Source organism: Pyrgilauda ruficollis, unplaced genomic scaffold (genome assembly GCF_017590135.1).
Source record: "Pyrgilauda ruficollis isolate IOZ18807 unplaced genomic scaffold, ASM1759013v1 scaffold220, whole genome shotgun sequence".
NCBI classification, from domain to species: domain Eukaryota; kingdom Metazoa; phylum Chordata; class Aves; order Passeriformes; family Passeridae; genus Pyrgilauda; species Pyrgilauda ruficollis.
The window spans coordinates 140,171-164,097 of NW_024521429.1; the positions used below are offsets into that span (position 1 = coordinate 140,171).

Genomic DNA, 23,927 nt, shown 5'->3' on the forward strand with positions numbered 1-23,927 from the left:
CTAAGGTGGTTCTTTTATCAGTAGTAACATGAAACAAACAATAGACTTTCACATCTTCCAAACAAAAACCTGAAACTTCCTTCAGCTCTGACACATGGCTTTTGTTAATTGCTGTGATTCTTTGAACCCTGGTTTCTGGTGGGACTGCAGCATGACAAGACTGAAACAATACAGTGTTTTGATATGGAAAGCATGTAGTTCCCACAGCTTCTCAGTGAATTAAATCAGCATTGCATGCATTGAACGTCTTCATTCAGCAGTAAATTTAAGTTACCATCATGGCAGCACAAATACCCTTATAGGTTTTCAATTCCCACAAAACTTTGCTAACTTTGCCACATCCATTTGTACCAATTTCCTCTCCAATACGTCATTGCCACCACACAGACTTGGCATACTTGCTCACTTAGTTAAATCCCAGGAGTTATGTATGAATCCTACCCAAGCTGACCTGATCCTCTAGGCAAAACTCAGTTCCTGACTTGCCCCAACCACAATGTCATTTGAAAATGTGTCAGTGTTCAATGGGCACACAGATGATGGCATTAAGGGCTGGACACACCCCTATTGCATTGAGGTGTACCCTTTATTTTCATAATATTGCAAATATCTTCCTTTACTGCTTTGTTATTGACTCACACATCTAATCCCCATACTTCTTTACAGGGAAAGCCACTCTTAGGAAGGCTGTAGCTTCTGTGCAAGGCTGCCTGCTCACACCCCCTCTGTGACAGTGCAGTCACACTTCCTTCCATGTGTCTGTTTTCAGTCTGAGAGTTCGTTGACCACCAGCTGCCAGTGTGAAAAGAAACACAAGTAAGTAATGGTGAAGTTGTCCCCTTTGGTGGAGCAACAGGTACTGCTCCCATTTGTCTCACTTATCACAGCTTGTGCAGACAGATGTGCTCTCTTGGCTGACCTTAGCTCTTCCTGCCTTTCAGCCCCAGGTCTTTTTTCTTGGGTTATTTTAGACTCTCAATTCTACCTGCGCGATCCAACATCTTTGCACTTGTATTTATCAACAACGTCCCTCAGGGTATTTTTTTTCCCCCACAGATTTCACATGTAATCAAAATTCATGCCCCTGTTCAGTTTTCTTTATTTTCCTGGTTTTTAAATCTGAGATTCAGTTTCTGTTCCAAACATGCAATGACGGGTCATCAGCCTCCTATCACTCACATCTATTTTTAATTACAGTTTTAATTTCTCTTTATGCTTTCCAGGGGAAAAAAAAATTATCAGGGGGAAAAAGGTTATCTCATATTTCATTTGTTGTGTGGCATTAAGTACTTCTCAAATTTTGGTAGGACAATTTCATAGCCTCATTTTCCTGAATTAATTAGAAACACATAAACACTCAAAAAACATTCTACAGTCAGAAAAAAAGGCAATTTCCTGTTTGAGTTAATTTTTCCTAGCACCAGCTATGGTCAGACAAAGTGAAGTGCTGCTTCAGTCTTCTCTATTTGTTTTCCACAGTCTGTGTCAGCCCTTCTGGATTCTTTGTTGTTGTTGTTCCATTTTCCACTTGATTATTTTTGGATTTTCTTCATTTCTTTTTACCCCAGGTACACTGCATTGTCAGTAATCAACTGGGTTCTCAGAGTATTTGAGCACTCATGCAGGTCCCCTCAGCTTAACAGGACACGTTTTGCTTCCCCATGTTTTCAGGACCTATAGCAGAAATTATTTAAAGTTCAAATTCCCAATTCTTACAGGGAATTTGGGGTATAAGCTACAAATAAATTATCCCTTCTCACCACAGAAAACTGTTGTACCTACAGGACTCTATGAACTGTCTCTCTGCTGCTTACACATCTGCAAAGACAATCCACCTGCTTTATGGCAACTGACTGTTTGATCAAGGGCTCTGGGTATTTCAATAGCCACAAAGAGAAGCTGCTTTGACCGGTCTTGAATAGGGAAGTGATGTTTCCTCACAAACCAAATTATGCCTCATTTAAGAGAGACAGAAGCGAGGTGGGTCAAGGTAATCCCAAGTACAGGCTGAGCAGAGAATGGTTTGAAAGCAGACCAGAGGAGAAGGGCTTGGGGGAGCTGCTGGGAAGCTCAACATGAGCTGGCTGTGTGCACTCTGCCCAGAGAGCCAAACATGTCCTGGGCTGCATCCAGAGCCCTGTGGGCAGCAGGGCAGGGAGGGGATTCTGCCCCTCTGCTCTGCTCTGCTCAGACCCACCTGGAGCACTGCATCCAGAGCTGGGCTCCCAGCACGGGAGGGACAGGGACCTGCTGGAGTCAGCACGGAGGGGAGGCTGCTAAGATAATCAGAGGGATGGAGCACCTTGGCTGTGGAGACAGGCTGAGAGAGTGGGGGTTGTTTACCCTGGAGAAGGGAAGGCTTTGGTGGGATCTTAGAGCAAATTTCAATACTTTGGCTACAAGAGAGCTTGAGAGAAACTTTCAGCAAGACATGTAATGCCAGGACAAGGGTGAATGGCTTCAAACGGAAAGAGAGTAGGCTTATATTAGATATTACAAAGAAATTCTTTACTGGGAGGGTGATGAGACACTGGCACAGGCTGCCCAGAGAAGCCGTGGGTGCCCCATCTCTGGAAGTGCTCATGGCCAAGCTGGATGGGGCTCTGAGCAACGTGGTCTAGTGAAAGGTGCTCCTGGCCATGGAAGGGGAGTTGGAACAGGATGATATTTAAGGTCCTTTCCAACATAAACCATTCCACAATTCAATGATTTGGCTTGAAAACACAACTGCAAATCTCCTCCTGCAAGACGGTTAAGTTGCAACGAGCTACAGCCTGTGGGATTTGCAAAGGTTCACTGGGGGCTGTACTGCAAACTGGAGGAGGAGGGAGGCATTTCCCACCACTGCAGCCTTGAGTGGCAAAATGACAAAAGACATGGCACAAGCTGGATGAATGCAGAGCAGATGTTGTGGATGGAAAACATGTCTTGTTTCTTGGCCCTGTTTCTCTGGACAGAGCTATATGATACATCAGATTCAATGATAAATATGAATTAGAATATACTTGGTGCCTCTGTTCCTATCACTTCATTCCCAGACTCTGTGAAGTGATCCATGTTAAATAGAATCATTTTTGGAAGGGTTATTTTAATCCAGATCATGGGGTGTAGTTCAGTGCAGGCTGAAATTCCTGCCCAAGCAGTGGTCATATCAGATCTGAGGGGGCAGTGAATTGTGGTGAAGTATGAGAAGCAAGCCCCCAGAAATGAGGAGAATTAGTCAGAAGAACAAGATTTCTCCAGTCAGTTTTGCCACCAAATATCCTTTGGTATGTATACACACAAAGAACTTTGAACAGCCCTGTCCAGGTACAAATTCAGAAAGCGTATCATGCCTCCACCCACCTTTTCAGGTCAGGTCAGGTTTTGCACAAAAGCTTGGGTTTTTTTAAATTTCTGTTTAGATGATGTAATGATCACAAATACCCACTGATCTTAGAATTCTATTATTTTTCATGCTAAAGTACTAAATTTCCAACCAATAACTCAACATATGAGAAAATAGATCCCAGGCACTCACCATCATGACAAAAAAGGTTGAAAACTTCTTTTCACCACTCATTGCTCTTGGCGGAGTAATAATGTTAAATACGAGATCTCAGTCTGTAAATTTTGAACATGTATCACTTTACACTGGATTTGGAGGCACATCTGAGAAAATACTAAGGATTTAAAATACATCAGGTCCTCAACCTCCCTGTTTTATCCATGCCCTTGTTGCCACAAGTCATATGCTGGAGCTGGACAGTGACAATCACTCACAGGTATTGCAAAAGGAGGACATCACAGTGCAGTGTTTGCCAAGGCTCTGGTAAGAGCAGCATTAAGGCCTGGCACACCTGGCACAAACTGACCTTCCCATGTGCCACACAAAGGCGTGTTTGCCAAGGGGCCCCTTTGAACTGAAGCTGTACTAGCTGTTTCAGTCCAATTTGTCAAATTTTGGTTCCAAAAAGAGCAATGCATTTGCATTTCCTTACCAAAAGCAGATGCAAAAATTTCAGCCATTAGAAGTAATTAGTAATAATAATCTTTCAGCACTGAACTACATTACTATTTGCATTTCTCCACCCCTCCTTATATCCTCTTGTGTTTGAATACCTCAAGAGCAAAACAGGGAATAGCATGTGTTGTACCACTCCCTGCTTTGCAAACACAGAAAGCGAGCTGCAGAGTGGACAACCAAAATGTGTGTTTTGAATCCAAAAACTACTCTTTTTCAGGACTGAAATCTGATTTGGCACAATTACAACCTGGAATAACTTTAAGACGCTGTAAGTGGTCACTCCTGTCATCAGGGTTTACAAAAGTAGTGTAGCCTCTGGTTTAAATCTACTGACTCGGTGCGAAGGGTTTGAAAGTATCCCTGAAACCTCCCTGCTTTTTCCACACCTGAAGAGGTATCATGGGTGAGGTGAGCCAGCCCTACAGTTATTTTCTGGTGCTGTTCCAATCTATATATACAGAAACCCATGAAACTCTGCACTCCCACCCCTACACTCCAATGTACCAGTGCAATTAGCTGTAATTGCTGGGAAACAGGCTCAGTCTGTTATCTGCCACGTCTTAAAGTAATGATCCAACATCCTCCATCTGTCTTCATTAAAACACTCTTTAAACTGACACCAGGATGGCAGTCAAAAAACTGCATTCAGCTCCTCTGGGCAAGTTAGTTGCGAGGACGCTCAAGTTACGGATCAACAGCTGTGGCGGAGCGGGTTCCCGAAGAGAAACGCAGTCTGATCCCTCTGAAACAAACAATAGCAGCTTCCCCGGGCGGCTGCTGCTGCCGCTGCTGCTTGGAATCATGCACAGCTCAGCTCACTCCACCCAGACGTCTCTCAGCTCACCCCTAGGAAAAGCTCAACCCCCGAGCGCTTTGATTAAGCTTCGCAAAACTCTTGGGTCTGAAAAAAAAAAAACAAAAAACCCACAACCCACAAGTTTCTGTCCCCCCACCACCCCGAAACTGGCAGGAGAAACAAGAGAGGGGAAGGAAAGCGTTAAATCTTACCCTTGAAGGCTTATAAAAGTCACAGCAACAAAGTTGCTGCCCTCCATAGCACTCCGGTACACTCCTGTCTTCTCATTTACACGCAGCTTTATCCCCTCCCAAGACCGACGGCTTGGCTCGCCGTCGCAGCGCCAGGACATTCACCTAAGGACGCAAACCTTATCTGCGCTGTGAGATGGGCATCGCGTGTCCTCTCCGACACCCTCAAAATCCGCCGCTGACTCGCTCTGACATACAATGTCCCGGCAACTACACTTACTCCAAGTTCCCTACTTCTTACTTCAGTCACTGGGCTTGGCTCCTTGCCAATTTTTTTTTTTCTTTTCCTCCCCTTTTCTTTTTTTATATTCTGTTTCCTGTAGGGAGGGAGAGAGTAGTAGCTCCCTTAAAAATAAAATGCTTCAGTGCTACAAACTGTGAAACAGTAAAGAAGAAAAGCACAGCATCTAGGCTTGGGGAACCCCAATTAACTCCAGAGGCAGCAGCTGCTTGCTTTACCTACCTCCTGCCGACGCGGAAGCTTTCAAAAAGAAAGCAAGCGAGTAAAAGAGTCCAACATATCAAATGGCTTTCAAAAAGGATGAACTTGGGAAGGGATCCATTTCTCAGCAGCAGCCCCTCTCTCTGTGTCCGTAACACTGGAGTTGGTCAGGGCTCCTTAAACCCAGAGACACAGTCCTACAAGCTGATCCCAAGGCTCCACCTCACCCACTTTCCAAAGTTGTGAGTAGCAAAAACTCTGCAGAGAAAAGCCTCATAGAGCACAATTGCATAACTCAACCACAGAGCTTCCTCCAGCCAGCCAGAGGATTGCTTCGGCGCTGAATTGCTTGCTCATCCCGAGAGCATGACCTTCCCTTGCCCTCTGGGACACCTGCCTGACCACACTGTGATCATAGGGACCCTCCTGACCAGGACTCCCCAGCACTCCCATGAGCCTTCCAACCTTCTCACCCCATTTTCCCACTTCAACAAACAAAACATTCACTTTTTTTCCCAAGTTGTGGGACCTTTCACAATGAAGTGCCCTCCAATATGCCAGTCCCCTGGCATTTTACCTGCCAGCTGCTCTAATCTTCCTGACCAAAACTGAGGCAACTACAACTTTAATCCGCTTCTAGCTTCCCTATACCTGTGAATTGAAATTATTTTTAAAGCACCATATTCTTTACATAGTCATGTTCACAGCAATGCCTGCCAGGAACATCTCCGTTGTATTGTGACAACACAACAAACTTTAGCATTTCTATGTGTACTTGTGCCTGAGTTTTTCTACAGGGCAATTCATGAACACTGTTAAAATTAATTTCATACCTACCCACTTGAATGCATTAATCAGCTGATTAATTATAGTAACACAAGAGTCAAGGCTTTGCCAAAGAGTATTTTCTACAAAATTAAATCTTCTATAGTCAAGAGGATAGGTATGGAGGACTCTGGAAGCTACATTGGTAGTACTCCAGTGCTGGTCATGAAGGTTGAGGAACAGAGCGACAATGAAGAGGACACTCTTAACACCAGAAGCAGTTTCTGAAAGAAAAATAGTCTGTGCCCTTTGCTACGACTTCAGGGATATTCCAAGCTACACCAATATAAGACAGTTCTCACTGAATTGGCTTCCTAGTTTGAACACACATACAACAGCCAACATGGGACGTGGCACACAGGACTGATCTCCTGAAGATCCAGGTCGTTTTCAGGTGACTATGACCTTGACAGCATCTAGCTGGAGAAGACATTCCCCTTGCACTAGCCATTTTTCATTTTCTTGCCACCCACACCTCATTTCAACAGCAACAGCCCAAGTATCACAATTTTTCCTGCAAGCAAAAGTACAAGGATCTGGATTAATTTTGGTCCTTCTACATATTTAGAGAACCCCTTGGTTTTGCCTCATTCTGGAGTCTTGCTCCTTATTATAACTTTCATCTGCTTTTCTTCATGACATTTTAATATGTTAGTTGATTACGAGTCATTCTACACGACTCCTACTTTCTTTGCTGCTGTCTTTATACTTGCTTGTTACCACTTTGGCCTCAGCCACAGTAGTTTCTTCTTTCCTAGAGTTAGGTTTGTCTCCTTCAACACACAAGTGGAACCAGCCATAAAGTCACCCAGCTTTGGGTCTTGTTTAGACTTTAAAGTTGCTAAGAGTTTAGAAGGCTATTTTATGATTTTTTTCTTGGCACTGAAAATCCATCTCACATACATTGGACATGACTTTTTCCCTCAGCTATGCTTTCCTTATGGACTCCAGTGAACCTCCTCATGCAGGGAAGCTTAACACGCATGGAAGCACTCGGAAGAGCAGGCATGACTCAGGGTTATGAACTCAACTCTGGGTTCTCTTGTCCTTGCCTTACACTTTGTTCCCTGGATAGCATCTTCACAATCACCACACAATTTGTATCCTCCTTTCCAGATTTCCAAACATGTCAGAGAGTGCTGCTGCCTGCAGTGGCACTTGTAGAAATTTCAGTTCCTGTATAAAGGGTGTACCCATTTGTTGTCTGTCTGAGTGTCCCCTGAAGCCAGCATGGTTTGGGCAGAGATTCAGCTGGACAGATGCAACCGAGCAGCCATCGCTTGCCGTGATCCACAGTGGTGGGAAGAAGTTAAATCTGTAGCTTTTTCAGTAAACAAGCTGTCTTCCTGGCCAAGCAGCCTCCTCCATACCATGCCCCTTCACCTTTGAATCCTCCACTTTCCCAATGCCCACTAGTCATAGAGGGCTAACTAGGGTGGGATGGATTTAAATTCATGCCATTAAGACCTTATCCACTGACTTTATCTGGGAAAGTGGATACAGTCCTCCAGCCTCTGCATCATTTCAGCTGTGATCAAGATGCAGAACTGAAGCCTCAGTAACACTGTTTTAAAGGGTGCTCTCAGCCCACTGTCCAGATTAGATTTGGTCTTCCTTCAAACAGCAAAGCTGATAGAGCAGAGGACCTTCTCTGGAGCACCCAGAACCCAAAGGTGTCTGGTGACCTAGTAACAGGTGAATGCCTTGAACGTCTTACTATGCCCTTGGGTAACTGGAGCAAACTACAGGATAGGAGAGAAACAAAAGAGAAGCACACCCTGGAGCATCCCACAATGTAGACTTAAACCAAATGCCAGTCCTTGAGAGAATCTCTCCCTGTGATATGCAATTTTTAAAATTACTGATGCTCATCTTGATGCTTTTTCAATGATCCAATATATTTCAAAAGGGGCACTGATGGTGTTTGCTTTCCCTTACTCTCTTATAGCTGCACTCTGACACTGCTGAACTGCAAGGTTTGAAGCTTGACCTGCTCTGCCACGGCTGGTACCACTCTGAGATGAGTGATGGTACCACACTCTGATGAGCCATGCTGGGCTCATCCCCCAAGCCCAGAACTGATGCAATCTCCAGGGATCACTTCCACCCACCCAACATCATCTCCCTCTCCCAGAACAGCACAAGTGCATTGCTCAGTTCCTAACCATGCCAGTCACTGTTCCAGAAAAACCTTTCTACACAGCTCTGGAGGGCTTCCTCACAAACCCCCAAGGGTTAGCCTTAGAAGACTGAATCACCTCCCACAGCCTATGCTTCCCTTATCCCAACTTTCCCCACAAGTCCAGACCAGGGAAGGAGCTCCTTGTGTAGGGGAGGGATAAGTAGCCCACTTCACTGTGGGGAACCTGAAACATCTGTTATTATGAGCACCTGCAATGGGTCCAAGTGGTCAGATGGCTTTCCAACAGGAGACTTTCTGTATCCTCTTCTTGTCAAAAGTCAGAGTAGGATGCATGAGAAATACAGGACTGAAAGGAACAAACCAGGACATTATTGTCCACTCCTCAGCTATGAGAGAACTAGTTTAAAAATAGATTGTAAGGAGAATATCCAAGTTGTAAATTGCTGTAGTCCAGGAAATACCAGCACAATTATAAGGTGAATAACAAAATACCAAGGACTCCAAAATAAGCTGTATAATACATAAAGCAGCAGTGTCCTTGATCCCTGTGGAGGATCCTACTGGTAGAATGCACACCACAACTCTGCAGAGGAAGGGAAAACTAAATCCTACTGTTGTTATCATGACCTGCCTGTGGGTGGAAAATGAAACAGGAGAGGAAGGTAATGTCATGAAGTGACCAGTTGTTCTAGGGCTGTCCTTGTCTTTTGGGAGCTACTCTGCTCAACTCATTTTATCACTCCTCCAAGGAATTCCAAATTAACACAATTTGAAGGGATGCTCTGGATTCCTACCTCTGTATCCATCTCTCTGGATATAATCTGAGGTGCAGCTCTAGCACTGCAGGTTCATACAGAAGTATTCCCATACTTCACCAGATACTCCAGAAGCTGTGAGCTGTCCCAGTGCACACTGCATGGAAATGGTCAGAAAATAGCTTCTCTGAGTGTGTGTGGAATAACCTGAATCATACTGATCAGGATACGGTAGTGTGCCACTTACCTTCAGCAGGGAAGGATGAGTGTGTGGCTAGAGATTCCTTTTCTCCACCAACACCCCTTGCACAGTATTCCAAACCCTTAACAAAAAATGGCCAGCTAAGAAAAATAGTGACAAATTTTAAAAAAAGAGCCCAGACTCTTTTATTTAAAAAGAAAGCAACAACTTGTTCTGACAACTGTTGATCTCATCTTCCTGGCACCAACCCCTGCAAATGTGATACCATCTGATGTTTTAAAACAGAAATTGAAATAATGTCTCTCAGGTGTTGCCTTTGCAGCCCTTAGGAGATAGAGCAGAGCTGAAAACCTTTTCGTTGAAAAACCAGGGTTTCAGATGCTCAGATTACACTGAAGAGCAGAAAAAAGTGCAGAAGAAAACAAATTCTGCAAGGAACAAAGCTCAAGACTACCTCATTTCTGAGTCCAGTTCCCACCAGATTTGGATCTTGTGTTTACAAACTTCCTCCTGGCCAAAAATTTCACTGCTCTGGGAAGAAAGATGCTGTTTCAAGGAGAGAAGTCTCCTGAGTACCTGAAATATTCTCTGTGATCCTGTGAGAAACTGAATGATTTGATGGACACAGATATTGGAAGGAGCTGATGGAGATCTTCTGTCTCAGTATTACATTCCTGCAATAAAAATCTGTGTCTCTGCCTTTGCCCATGACACTGCATGTGCCCGGCTGCACTGGCAAAGCCGGGGATTAATCAGCTGCAGCAGCAAACCCCAGAGGTGTCCACACTTCGTTTAACACGTGTTTCCTAATCATCACCAGTGAAAAAGAGGGGAATCCCAGGGGGATACCTGGGAGGTCTCGTTGAAAGCTAATCACAGGAATATGAATAGAAAAAAAATCAATAGCTGAGAGCAAAGCAGCAGCCCAGCTCCTTACAGCCCCTTTACAGTAACAGGGGTGTTGCACAAGGCCCATGGCTACTATTGGCAAGGCAGCAGCTGCCACAAACACATATGCCATGTGTGGTGACACTTCAGACACTGTCACTTGCCCACTCCTCAGATATACATAAAAAAACCCAGCTCAAACCACTGAGGAACTAGGATACCCCTCAGTAGGACCCCGTGGTTGAACACACAGAGGAAATCCAACCCATGCCAAGCCTCCACATTTCACAGAGACTTCCCACAATCTTCCACAGTCTTCTGCACTAGGATTGGGTGGAAAGGATGGGAAGCCCCTGGATCTGCATGGAGTAGATGGCTTCTGCATTCTGTACAACATCAGCCAAGAGATCTGGATTTATTTCTTTAAGTTCTTCATGGTTTCATTACATATTGCTCTAAAGATCAATTATCCATTCCATGAAAGATGTTCTGAGAGAACATTCCATTAGTGATGCTCTGAGAGAATTCCTGTAAATAGCATGTCACATCTGTTATGCTCATAAGCATTTTAACCATAATTCCAAATTGAACATACTGTATGCATGTATATCTCTACTGTGTCTTTTCCAGGTTACAGTTATATCTATCCTGCCAGGAAAAATATGGAGGCAACTTGCTGCCTGCCACAAGATTACTTCTAATGTCAAATTATCTTTTTAAAATTTTTTCTAGTATTAGTTACTGAATTATGTGTTCAAGGCTGGGCTAGATTAACCTGGTGGAAGGTGTTCAGTCCGTGGCAGGGGGTTGGAGCTAAGATGATCTTTAACGTCCCCTCAACCCAAATCATTCTACAATTCTATAATTAGGTCTTTATTATGTTATTATAGTTTTTGATGGCTAGATCGTGATAAGCTGGCCCACTTCAGAGCGGTCAGAGGGCCTTGGGGGTGACTGACTGATGTTCACTTTAGGGATATGCAGCAGGACCACAATTCCATCGAGCCATGATCCCAAAAAGGGATGTGAGCACACAGGAGTATAATACTGTAGTGCTGCAATAATTTCTAGTGCTGATGACTGGGACTGAGTTGGCTTCTTGACCTGCCAGAACTCAAGTTCTGTGAACTTTGAGAAGAACAAGGAAACCCCTGCCAGGTGGCAAAGGAGGATGCTCTGGGAAAAAAAATAGCTATCATATAAAGCAAGGCCCAGGGAGCCTAACATATTGACAAGAGAGAACTTGGCTTTCCTCTGGAACTTGAAACTTCAGGTAATTAAGCAAAGATCTAAAATATCTGTGCTAACACAATATGACATAAATAAGCACAAAACAATTTATTTCCCTGGATACTTCCTCAACAAAACTGCATGACATTTTAATCAACAGTTTGCACTTCAATTGCAGCACCACCTTGGCAGTAAATAAGCCATATATATCCACAGCTGTGCCAGCATGGCCACAGCACATGCCAGATCCCAGCACTGCCAGCCTTTGCTTTTATTCAGTGCAAGTTTAATTTATGTTATATTGTTCCGGCATCTGTTCTCCAGGTATTTAACAGAAGTGCATGTTCCCTTGCACTTGCTTGGCTGAGAGCAAAAACATATATTATTCCCGTCTCTGTGAACATGGACAGTCAGTGTTTAGGCAGTGAATTCCTGTTAACTGGGATAGAAGTTGCGCGTGTGAATCCCTCTGCAGCCTTATGAAGGAGAGGAACAACCTGATGGATGCCTGAGGCCTTCAGGATGTGATGGCAGAGTGAAGGAGGACGTGCTCTTCACCCAACAGCTCAGGAGAACCCAAAGGAGGCAGCAGCAGTGAGACAGCCAGTGAGAAATGTGCACTGCACACAGCCACAAGGATGTTGGGTGTGTAACTCATTTGAGGTTAATCACTGCCATTTCTTCTGTTGGGATATGATGCAGTATCACAGAAGATCCCTTTTAAAACAAGGAGATACAGGAAAATAAGAGGTAGGTATTTAGACACCCTATTCCCAGTGTTACCATTTGTCATATCACTTCTGATTTTCATGTGCTGCTTAAGGGTTGAATAAGTTGTGGGCCCCATAAGGAGGGACAGCATTTCCTGTTTCTGATAGAGTAATCAAGGTTTTGTTGGTGTATCTCCAGAAGGCAGTGACACACAGCCTCAAACTGGTAATGTGCTAATGAAGATATGCAACAAAAAAAAAACCACATTATCAAAAGACTCTGGGACTAAAGGGAATGAAGTAAGGTTTCAAGAGTACTGTGCAGCACCAAATGACTAGTCAGGAGAAATAAAGAAAGTAGTTTTCTTAATAAGGAAGTAAGAAAACCCACAAAACCCATAGCCCTTTATCTTGCTGTGGCACTGAAGCATAAAAGCTCCACCATTTTTGGTCCCTCCTCCCCACAAGGAGATAGATAATCTTTAGATAATCACAGGATATCCCAGCTTAAAATAATAGAAAGAGAGGTGGAAACTGCATGAGAACTAGTGCAGGCAATGAGAAACTGTGCAAAATTAAGCAAAATCTCCAGGGTGTGTTTTCTTATTTTAGGTTCTTTTTGTGCTGTGTTCCATTATTTCCAAATCTGCATTTTTAACTTTCTTAGCAGGCTCTTAACATGTAAATTGAACCTACAAGAACACTGGAGAGGGACTTTAGACAAAATCATGCAGTGACAAAACAAGTGGGAATGGCTTTAAATTGAAAGAGAGTAGGTTTAGATTAGATATTAGGAAGAATTATTACTGTGAGAGTGGTAAGACAGTAGCACAGCTTGCCCAGAGAAGCTGTGGATGTCCCATCCCTGCAAATCTTCAAAGCCCGGCTGGATGGGGCTTTGAACATCCTGGTCTGGTGGAAGTTGTGCCTTCCCATGGTAGGGGGCCTGGAAATACATTATTTTACTGTCCCTTCAGATCTAAACCGGTCTGTAATTCTATGATTACAACCTTGAATCTTGGCAAAAACATGTTCCTCATTCCAGGTGTGTCACATCTCAAAAGCAGAGCTCTGCAATGCTCTGCCTGGGGCCCAGCTCCACACAGGGCTGCTGGTATGCCCCGTGCCCAGCTGCCCATGTAACTGCTTAGGCTGATTTGGCAGCAAATATTCACAGGGCTTGAGTTAAGCAGAAATGTCTTCTAAGGACTGTTAGTATCTGGCCAAGTTCCCTGGGTAAAGCCAAGTACTAGAAAACACATGTAATCCCTAAAGACTTTGTAAAGATGGTGTAATCAGAACAGAATAAATGCTTTGTGTCAATAAATGAAAGTCGTAATTTCTCTCAGAAAAGCACAATTGGATTAGCTCTGGGGATGAGAGTGGTACAGAGATGTAAACAGGTCAGACAGAGGTCTGAGTGTTTCTTTGGATGCCATCTGCTTAACAGGTGGTGTCTGCCCAGGCAAGGACTTGAATTTTTTCCTACAATCACACTGCTGTTTTGGCCATAGGAGAAAAAAACAGCATTAAACACAAAGGGGATAGTCAAAGGCAGTGTCCCAAGTGAGTTTGCAGAGCATATTTGGGAAGAGTGTATTTACACTAGTCCAGGAAAAAAATGCTGAGAAAAAATGCTGCTTGTAAACCAAATAAAGAAAAGCACATTTGCCTGGCCAGTCGACCTGCAGTACAACTTTGCATCAAGGGTTGATCAGAAATGAAACTGGTGATAATCCAGAGAATGACAATCTCTGGCAAGCGCACAAAGTCAAAAGTAATGTCTGGTGTCCAGCTGTAGCTGGGAAATCTCTCTAGCGTGTGGTGAAGTTGTGCTTCACACAGCTGTACCTTGAGACTCCCAAAAATGCCTGGGACATGAGACAATCATGCCAGTGAGGCATGAAATTTAAATAGACCAAAGTGTATATTGCTTCATTAATCAATATCTGATGTAGTGGAAAGTTTTGGGATTAATGGTTTCTTGGAAACTTGTTTCAGCACCTGATCTTGCAAGTGTTCTACAACTTCGTTCAGGTTTTTGGTTTTTGTTTCAAGTCTTTTCCTTGTTAATGAAACAAGAAGAGGCCTCCATGGAGGCTCTACATCACGTGAAGGCGAAAAGTCAAAGAAAAAAGGAATGCATTTATGGAGCTGTGAAGGTCAGGCAGCAGAGGAAAAATTCACTTTTGGAGCGAACCAGGATGAAGAGAAACAGCCCTAGAATTAAAAATAAATTTAAAAACAGACCCAATTGCTTGATGGATATACTAGTAAGGAAAAGCACTGGAAAACAGTGAATTTAATGTGGGATGCCTGTCTGTTTGCAGGCAGCGGAGCCTGGAGGTTCCTGAAAGGTACCTGAGAAGTCTGACACAGGCATTGAGGCATCAATTGATCTTGCAGCAGGTAGAGCTAGAAAGGATGTTAATTGGAATAGTCATGGTTTTCAGTCCCACAAATAAATATAAATGAGCATTAGATTCAGTTTATGCTCACATAATAGCTGCTACAAATTCAGCAGCTTTAGGAATCAGGAAGAGATGCACTTCACTTTGGGTGGCTTTGCTGTAGGGGAACAGCCTTTAGGATACAGCCATCCCAGCCAGTGCAAAGACAGAGCCCTCGGGGGAAAAACACTCAGAGGACATGGCTGGAAGGGTGGAGGGGTCTAGAAGACAAGGGAGAGCAATCCTAATTGGAATGCAAGACATCACTCTCTTGCAAATATGCATAAATTATGCAAAACTATTGTTCTGACTCCCCTCACACCTGTACCTTTTGTACTCTTGTAAAGCCAAATCTGTACATTTAAAATGGGAAAGTGCACAAAGTCTTATTTGTCTAAGAAATGAAATGGCAGGTAGAGAATGCATTTGCAGCATTTCACAAGACAGCAAGAGTATAAATTGCACACTGCAGCTCTTATTGAAGGGCAGGGGAAAGCAAGTGGAGGTCTAAATATTAAACCTGTAGGTAATCCAGGTTCCCACTGAAACTGCAACCTGCAGTGACTGCACATCCCAGTAAATCAGACCCACCGGAACAACGGAGCAGGAAGGAAGTAATGGGTTCAAGAGTAACACTGAATCACCTGTGGAGGCAGGCAGGGAGCTGCACAGGCCCCTGGAGTGAGTCAGGGGAAGGGAAAAGGAGTCTTTTTTATCTATGGATCACAGCCCTGTCTGCAACCCTTTCACTGCTCTTGCTTAGAGTATGGTATTGGGAGCACTGGCAAAATCAGAACATTCCACCTTTAAATTGTGAAAATCACCTTCAAACATTTAAATATACATATAAATTAGGTATAGGTCTACAGACTGTAGAGCAGAACTCACCTCTGACTTTTCCTGCTGCATGAGTCTCAGGTACTCAGGTAGCTTTTCCTCCTTACCTCTACACCACTTCACACGTGTGCAGGAACCTAATCCTGCTCCTCCCGCTGCCAGTGCCGAGCACATGGAAACATTTATGGGTCCCAGACTGGACCCATGAGTGTAAGGGCTGGAGTGATACCCAGACTAGACACTGCCAATCTAACTGTGTGGAAGGTGAGTCCAGAGTGTCCTTCCAACAGAGAAAGCCGAGTGCCTGCTCATAACCAGGGGTCTGGCTTCTCTGATAGAGACAAACTATTCCCAGCGAAGCTGTGAACGTTGTTTCCTGGCTGATTTGAAGAGAGCTATACTGTCACCAAACAGCACAATTTACTGTAATACCAGCAAATCAGCCTACATCTTTGTTTCCTTCCTTCCAGTGATCTTTGTTTTGCTTAAGCCTGTAATAGTGACTTTCAGTTATGTAAACTGTGTGTAGGTCATGGCTAAACCAACACCTAGAACCAGACCTAAAGTGCAGTAATCACACATTTGACTAAATAGAGATCCACAGGGAGCTTTTATCACTAAGAAAAATAAGCCATCCAGTGAAAAGGAAGTAAAGTTACTTCAGTACTGTGAAATGCAGTGTTACCTTCCTCTGATGCTTTGCAACCAAGTTAATGCTGAGAAATAAATCAGAGTGCCTCTGATCACCAGTAATATGGCCTTAACCTCTGCTTTCAATGCTGTTTTTGAAGTAATTTAATATTTGCAGAGCTAGGTATCACTGCAAATTTGCTTTACCTAAAACAAAAAGGTGCCTTCCCCCATGGCCTCATTTAGCAAAATCTCCTTCTGGCTTTCATGGGACTTCTTTTGCAGGTGTCAGGATACCTGAATAATCATGGGCAGAGAGAGAAGAGCAATGCTTTGTAGTGAAAATCCTCCTTCAATGCATGCTAAAGTGTCTTACTCCTGGGATGTGAGTCAAAATAGTGCCAGATGTGAGGAAACATTGGAGGACTTAGTATATCAGATGAGCAAGATTTTGGGGGAAAGGGGTGATCTTTCTCAGTAGTGCAGAAGATACTTTGGATGTGCTACCTCTAGCAAAAACTTTGCAAAGTCTTCGGGCATCCACGAGTTGACTTTGCAGTGTGTCACATACTGGCTTAATGAAACAAAAATAACTATGCTAAGAAAAGACTGTCCAGGAGAAACACAACACTGTGATTTCTATATAAGGGTCTTAAACAAGTGGTGCAAAGCTTCATCCCAGTCTCATACCCTCCAGTTTTAAAGGCAGTGACACCATTTATCACCTAGCACACACAGGCCAGAAAACAACTTGCTAATCGGCCCATCTACCAGTTTGAGAGAGAGCACATCCCCTCCAGAGACAGCCAGTTCCAATGCAAAGAGCTTCATGATGGAGGCCTGTGTTTTGTGTCTTTATTGTTAAATTAAAATGCAATTGCCAATAGTGATGATAGGGAAAACTCAGAGCACCTTTCACAGAGAAGGAGAAGCCCAGCTCTCCCTTCAGAAATTTACGAAGAGAGAGAAGAGGGGCCTGGATCCAAAGCCAATAAATGAACATGTGCTTTCCCAGCGACTTTGGAGAGCTTTACCAAAGCCACGCTGCAGTGGTCCCAGCTTGCTGTAGCTTTGAGTGTTGCTGACACACGGGGCCTGGCACTACAAACAGAAAACTTTGACACCAGGCTCATTATTGAGAAGTAACATTCACAGGTGGAGTAATAATCTAGTATGCAAAAGAAAAAGAAAACAAAAACAACCAAAAAGCCAAAACAAACAAACAAACAAGCAAAAAAGACCCCTAAACCAAAACAAACAAAAGCTGAAGTCTGGGCTTCTGTGCAAGTTTTTACATTTTTCTCTTAGGAGAAGAAATAAATTAATTGTCCTACCTGGCTGTTCTGTGTCTTGCGTTCAACCCGGAGCTGTCTGTCACGGCGAACAGAAGGGATTGTTTTCAGCACCACGCAAAGAGCCGCAGTTTGTTTTAAGCTCCCTGGACACAGAATTCCCCGCAGCTGGGAGGTGAGGCTGGCGAGGGAACAGCACGCTTCCCGGGATGCACAGCCGTGCAGGGGCACGCTGAGCGCGATCCAGGAGTTCCAGGATGTCCCGGTGCGTTCCGTGCCCTCGGTGAGGACTGCGAGGGGAAAGGCAAAGTTCCCGAGGCTGTGGGCGGAACGTGGCACCGTGTAGCACTGAGTAAATAAAACCCGAGCGATCGTTGGACTCGGGTGTGACACCAGGTATTACAAAGGTTCATGTGCCATGGGCAGCACGCTGGATTTCATCGGGGGGAATGCAGCCTGGAAACGCGGCGTGCGCCCTGCTTGCAGCTCGGGCAGCGGCGAGACCTTGAGCTCAGCTTTTGGCAGGCGGCAGGTTTGTCTTCTTGGACAGCACTCGGAGAATTTCAGTCACAAAATATGTTCTTTCTTACAGGTCAGACATTTCACTGCCTCCCATAAGGACCTATAAAATGCACGCAACTTCTGTGGGATAGTTGCTTGTTTGAGGAGTTTATGGAGCCAAGTACTGCAGGATCCTGATTCGTGTTTCTGGGTTCCATGGTTATGAGAAAAAAAAAAACCACAGAAGTTCAGCTTTTGACACACTTTTTTGTTTCAATGCCCTCTTGAGACTAAATAAAACGTTTACAAAGATAAATCTGAGATAGAAAAGAGAGAACTAATCTGAAAAAGCCACCTAAGTACAATGGTGATAGGGTGCAATATGAAAACTTGCAATAAAATTAAATTGCCTAAGTAATGACATTTATCTGCAACACCAGTATTGCATACTTTCCTACATTTTGATAATGGAGACTTCCAGTGCTAATTCACAACCTGTGATTTGCTCCTTTAAGGTCTTTTTGCCACCAACTTTTAGGTTTAATGACACCTGCCTGAAAATTTCCAAATTAGTGTCAGGTTTAAGTAGATAAAGATTTTTTTTTTTTAAACATTCTTTACAATATGCTAAATCATTGAATCAGAAGCCTTTCTAAAAGGTAATTCACACCTCCTTAACCACCTTATCTGTTTGGGGAGTTTTTGTTCTGTCTGTTCTTGGTTAATGAAAAAAAAATTCATCAGTACCACTGTTTCCTGCAGCCTTTTTCAAACTAATTCTGTTCTTTGACTTTCAGAACAGTAGACAGGATTGCAAACATAGCAGGGAAAGCTTACAATTTTATTTCAAGATCTCCCAGTAGATAATGGGCCATGGTTATGACTAATAGGGTCACGTGGGCACGATCTAAAGAGGGAAGGATAACAGCCCAAGCGACGCTGAAATGAGACTCAAATCCCCTCTCACATCTGTGTGAGATCCTGGATGAGGCAATAAATGCTGCTGTGCTTCTCTTTTCTTATTCATAAAAGGGAATAATAATTCTTCACTTCATCAAGAGACCAAATAAGAGACACTGCCAACTGCAAGGTATTTAGAGACACACCAATGATGCTTCAGAACATGTGAATTTCTAAGTCTCTTTCATTTAACAACAGCAGAGGCTGTCCCAAAGTCCTGTTAAACACTTTTTTTTTTCTCCTCCAAAATGGCAGTAATCACATTTCTTTTGGGCACAAATTAATAAGCTCTTTTTCTGTTGAGTTTCCAGTTATTGTATTGGTTCATGGTACTATTATTGACACAGAAGGTCTTCTTAGGGGAAAAAGGTGCCACAGAGTGAACTGGAAATATGACCACCTCTCCTGTGAGCATTTTGCCTCCAAGCACTGCAGCTGTGAGTCAGCGAGCTGATAGGAAGACTTTTATGTAGCATTCAGAATTAGTCTTGGAGGATACACCAAATTACAACTCTTTCCTGTCTGGGCTGTGTTGGTCACTAAAGTAAAAATAACTTCAAATTAACAATGGTTAACAATTTGGAGCCGAGAGTACAGCTTTGGATTAATGTTTTTGTAGCATGAGAACTCCCTTCGTTTGGAGTTAAAAAGCTACTGTTTAAGAATGATGCAATTTTTAAGGCAAAAAGAAAGACATGCTGCTGCCTGATAAAAAGCTGTGTTGCAAGAGCTGCTTACATGATCTACTCTTCTCTTAATGACCCTCAGCACTTTTCCAGAAGATTTCTTCCAGAGCAGTTCTTTCAAAAGTTGTTCCCTCTTTGCAAAATACAACGTTTTTTTGGGAGCATTTCTGCTTTCTCCCATCCTGTGGTCAGTGGGTCACACCAATAACCCTTTTTTCTCATGCTCTGTGAATTCAGTGCCTGTTTGTTCCGAGCTAGCGAGGGAGTTTCTTCATCCTTGGTTTCTACCTTAGAAATATCCTGCTGTGCTGTGGCTTCCTGCTGCAGCTGTCATGTGCTGGGAAAGAGGCATGGCAATGGACAGACCTCTGGTGATTTATTATGGATGCTCGTCCTGCCAGCAATAAGCACACCAGACATCCTGGGATAAGAAAGTTTGGAATGGCGCTGTGACAGGGAGCTGTATCTTAGTTAGCCAGGAGTTTTGTGACTCTTTAAAAATTTTTGTAGTGTACAATGTTTCATTAGTTAAGGGATGTTTGGCTGTGAATTTAGCTGGTTTTGATTTATATCTGTGTTGACTGTCAGTAGAAAACTCTGAGAAATTACTCACTGCACCTGCAGAAAGGAACTCTATGGATCCATACCCCTTAGAGAACTTAATCAATAGCTGAAGAACAAAATTCAATAAAGAATTGTTTAATGGTTGTCATATAACTACAGATTAATTAGATGTCATAGAACAAGGAAGATAACTAGAGAAAGTTAAGGAGTCAAAGGTCTATACACCCCAGAAAACTTGATTAATACATTGCAGGTGCAGTAAGGGACTCACTTCATAGGCTTGTGCACCTCAGAAAACTTAATCAATCGTAATGGTCTAACCAGGACAGAGAATTTAAGAAAGCACTGTTTAGCTGGATAGAACTAGAGTTATTCATTAAACAAAGATAGGTGAGATATTCAGGTAGTAATTAAAATAAACTAAACACATATACCATGATGCAATAAATTGGGCAGACTTTTGGGAGTGATTATAAAAAAATTTTGGGTGTCATAGTATATATAAATGTATGAAAATTGTTGTTTCTTAAAACACGTCTATGAGGAATAAATTCCCAATGTGTTCCAAATTTTGGCTCAAAATTGTAGGAATGTTTGTCTAATATTATTTTGCTGTTAGATTTAAAATTTTTTATTCAACTGACAGATGAAGTGGCAGATATTTGGGTTTGGCCCTTCTGCATATCCGAAAGAAAGGATAAAATCTAATTAAAGAACAGGCCCTGAAACACAGAGGCATTCATTAACCACACAATTTCATTCAACATTTTGGGCAAGGACTATCCCTACTTCCTTCACTAGGTCTTGCCATGCAGGCCACAAAGACCATACAGCTCATCAGATATACATAACTGAGTCTAAAGAACATGTATTGGTTGGGTGTGAGGAGAAATGAACACTTTGATTTAGGGACACCAAACCTCAGACTGGTTTGGCACAGAGCTTCCTGCAAACAAAGACAGGTTCCTACAAACCACCAGGGCAGTTTCATGGGACATCCACTTCAACACAAAACCCACCACCAGAAGCTCACCTTTGCCCCTGTCTACATACTGGAAGCTGATTTGGAAAAAAAAATAAAATTCTTGGATCGTTTCCCTTACAGTATTCCACTTAAACACCAGGAAATTATCTCACAGGAATTAAGGGGTGTTACCCTGGGAAGGTGACACTGTTGGCAGCCCAGCTGAGGTGCCTTTACACCAGTGCACACAGCCTGGGCAACCAACAGGAGGAGGTGGAAGCCAGTGTGGTGTTAGAAAACTTTGACCTTGTTGCCCTTACTGAGACTTGGTGGGATAAATCCCAATGTGCAACCATGGATGGCTACGGGCTGTTCAGAAAGGACAGGGCAAGAAAGAGAGGCAGTGGGTTTGCCCTCTGCATCAAGAGGTGGATTGGGTGTGAAGAGCTGTCTTTGAAGAACAGTCATGAGCAAGCTGAAAGCCTGTGGGTAAGAACCAGGGACGGAGAAACAAAGGGAGCCTTGTGGCTGGTTACTACAGGCCCTGATCAAGGGGAGCCTGTTGCTGAAGCCTTCTTGCTCCAGCTACAGGAGGCATCACGCTTGTAGGCTTTAGTTGTGCTGGGGGACTTCAACCCCCCCGACATCTGCTGGGAAAGGAGAACAGGGAGCTTTAAGCAATCCAGGAAACTCCTGGAATGTAGGATAGCTTCTTGAGCCAGGTCGTAGACAGCCCTACCAGAGGGGATGTGGTACTGGGTATGTTGGTCTCCAACACAAAAAAGATAACTGGGGACATTAAGACAGGAGGCAGCCTGGGCTGCAGTGATCATGCATTGATGGAGTTTTAGTCTTGAGGGATGTGGTCAGGTAAGCAGATAAAGATCAGGAACTGAACTGAGCTTTAGGAAAGCAGAGTTCCAGATTTTCAGGGAGACCTCTGGGACACTGCCCGCAGGGACAAGAGATTGGAACAGACCTGTCAGAGGTTTAAGAACATCTCCCATAAAGCACAAGAGCCAGCAATTGCCAGGAGCATGAAGTGAGACAAGGAAGGCAAGAGACCAGCATGGCTGAGTAGAGAATTGCTGGTCAAACTAAAGGGAAAGCAAATGCACAGGCAGTAGAAGCAAGGGCAGTGAGTTGGGAAGAGTATGGAGATGAAGTATGGTTTTGCAGCAATGAGGTAAGGAATGCCAAGGCAAAGCTGGAACTGAACACGGCAAGGCACACAGAGAAAAGCAGGAAGGGCTCCTATGGGTGTGTTAACCAGAAAAAAAAGTCAGAGAAGGTGCAACCCCCCTGATGTCCCTTGTTCCCCCTTGATCTAGACAAGCTTGAGGGTTGGCTCCATGGGAACACCGTAAGGTTTAATAAAACCAAGTTCAAGGTCCTGCACCTGGGCTGGGACAGCCCCTGGTCGCAGCCCAGGCTGGGCATGAACAGCTCCAGAGCAGCCCTGCCCAGAAGGGCTTGGGGGTGCTGTGGGTGAGAGGCTGCACATGCCCCGGCCATGGCACTGCCAGCCAGGGTGACCTAGTTGTGACCTTCCAGAACCTGAAGGGAGCAAACAAAAAGATGGAGAGACTTTTTGCAAGGGCATATAGTAACAAGGGGGAATGGCTTCAACCTGAAAGACAGGAGGGTTATATTAGATATTAGGAAGAAATTCTTCATCCTGAGTGTGGCAATGCACTGGCACAGGATGCCCAGAGAAATTGTGGATGTCTCATCCCTGGAAGTGCTCAAGGCCAGGCTGGATGGGGCTCTGAACAATCTGGTCTAGCGAAAGGTGTTCCTGCCCGTGGTGAGTGAATTGGAACAGGATGATCTTCCTTCCAACCCAAAGATCCCTCCCAACCCAAACCATTCTATAAAGCTATGATCTGACTCAATGGCATGAAAGCAATGTCTGCACAATGTAGTGACAATTGGTAAACTCTGGTTATGTCTGCTTGAAGTTATTGTCAGACAAATCAGACACAAAGGCTTTCAAATTTTCTTTCTTTTTATTTTTCTTTCTTTTTTTTTTTTTAATACATCTTTTCAGCTACTGAGTTCAAAACAGCGTCTCACAAAGGCTTGCACTGTCACAATCCATGTCAGATGAACCGTGGTTCTAGGGTTAGGTGGAGTTTAACTCCTTAAACCAGCTTTGTGACTGAAATCAGTGTGTCATGGGAGGGTGCCTTCGCACATGTCAGAAATAACAGCAATAGAAATCTCCCAGTGGTGCCTAAAACATGGGCCAGAGAGTGGATGCTGCTGAAATGAGGGAAGAACAAAATGTCTGCTCTTGAATATTCAGCCTGACCATTTACTGAGAATCCTGTTCTGTGAAGAATATTTGCAATAAGGCAGCATTAACTTGCCTTCAAAGACATGGCTTAAATCTCCGGAGGGAACTCCCATGTATATTCAGGACAGCTACCCAAACTCACTTGCAGAATTTAGAAGTCTCCTACTGAGAAATATTCCAGCAGATGCTTCCTGACATTTAATGCTAAACATGTTATAATGGAGCTATAAACAGCCTTTCACTCTGAAACATATGAAGGAATAGCATAAGACCCCAGGGAGAGACAGCTCTGTAGAAATGGGTTTGTTGTTCCTGATTAGGATTCAGACAGCCCTCCCTGGTGTTGTTAGTGCTGGTTTGATTTGTTCTAAGTCATGTCGGATGTTTGTTGCACCAACAGACTCCCTGATGCTTTCATCATGATGGAAAATTAAAAATAAGAGGTGTTAAGTAAAGGACGGGTGGCACACTCTGAGTCTAAAAGCAGCACATGGTC

The 23,927-nt window shown here is 43.7% G+C and overlaps 1 protein-coding gene across 1 annotated transcript in view; it reads right to left on the minus strand.

Annotated features, from left to right (window-relative positions):
* The window catches only part of LOC121354179 (phospholipid-transporting ATPase ID-like), a 71,135-nt gene extending 65,908 nt beyond the window's left edge, over positions 1 to 5,227 (minus strand). Inside the window, exon 1 of the mRNA XM_041468601.1 lies at positions 5,015 to 5,227. The gene's annotated coding sequence lies outside the window, so the exon portion shown is untranslated. The remainder of the gene's footprint in view (positions 1 to 5,014) is intronic.
* Between the last annotated feature and the right edge of the window lie 18,700 nt (positions 5,228 to 23,927).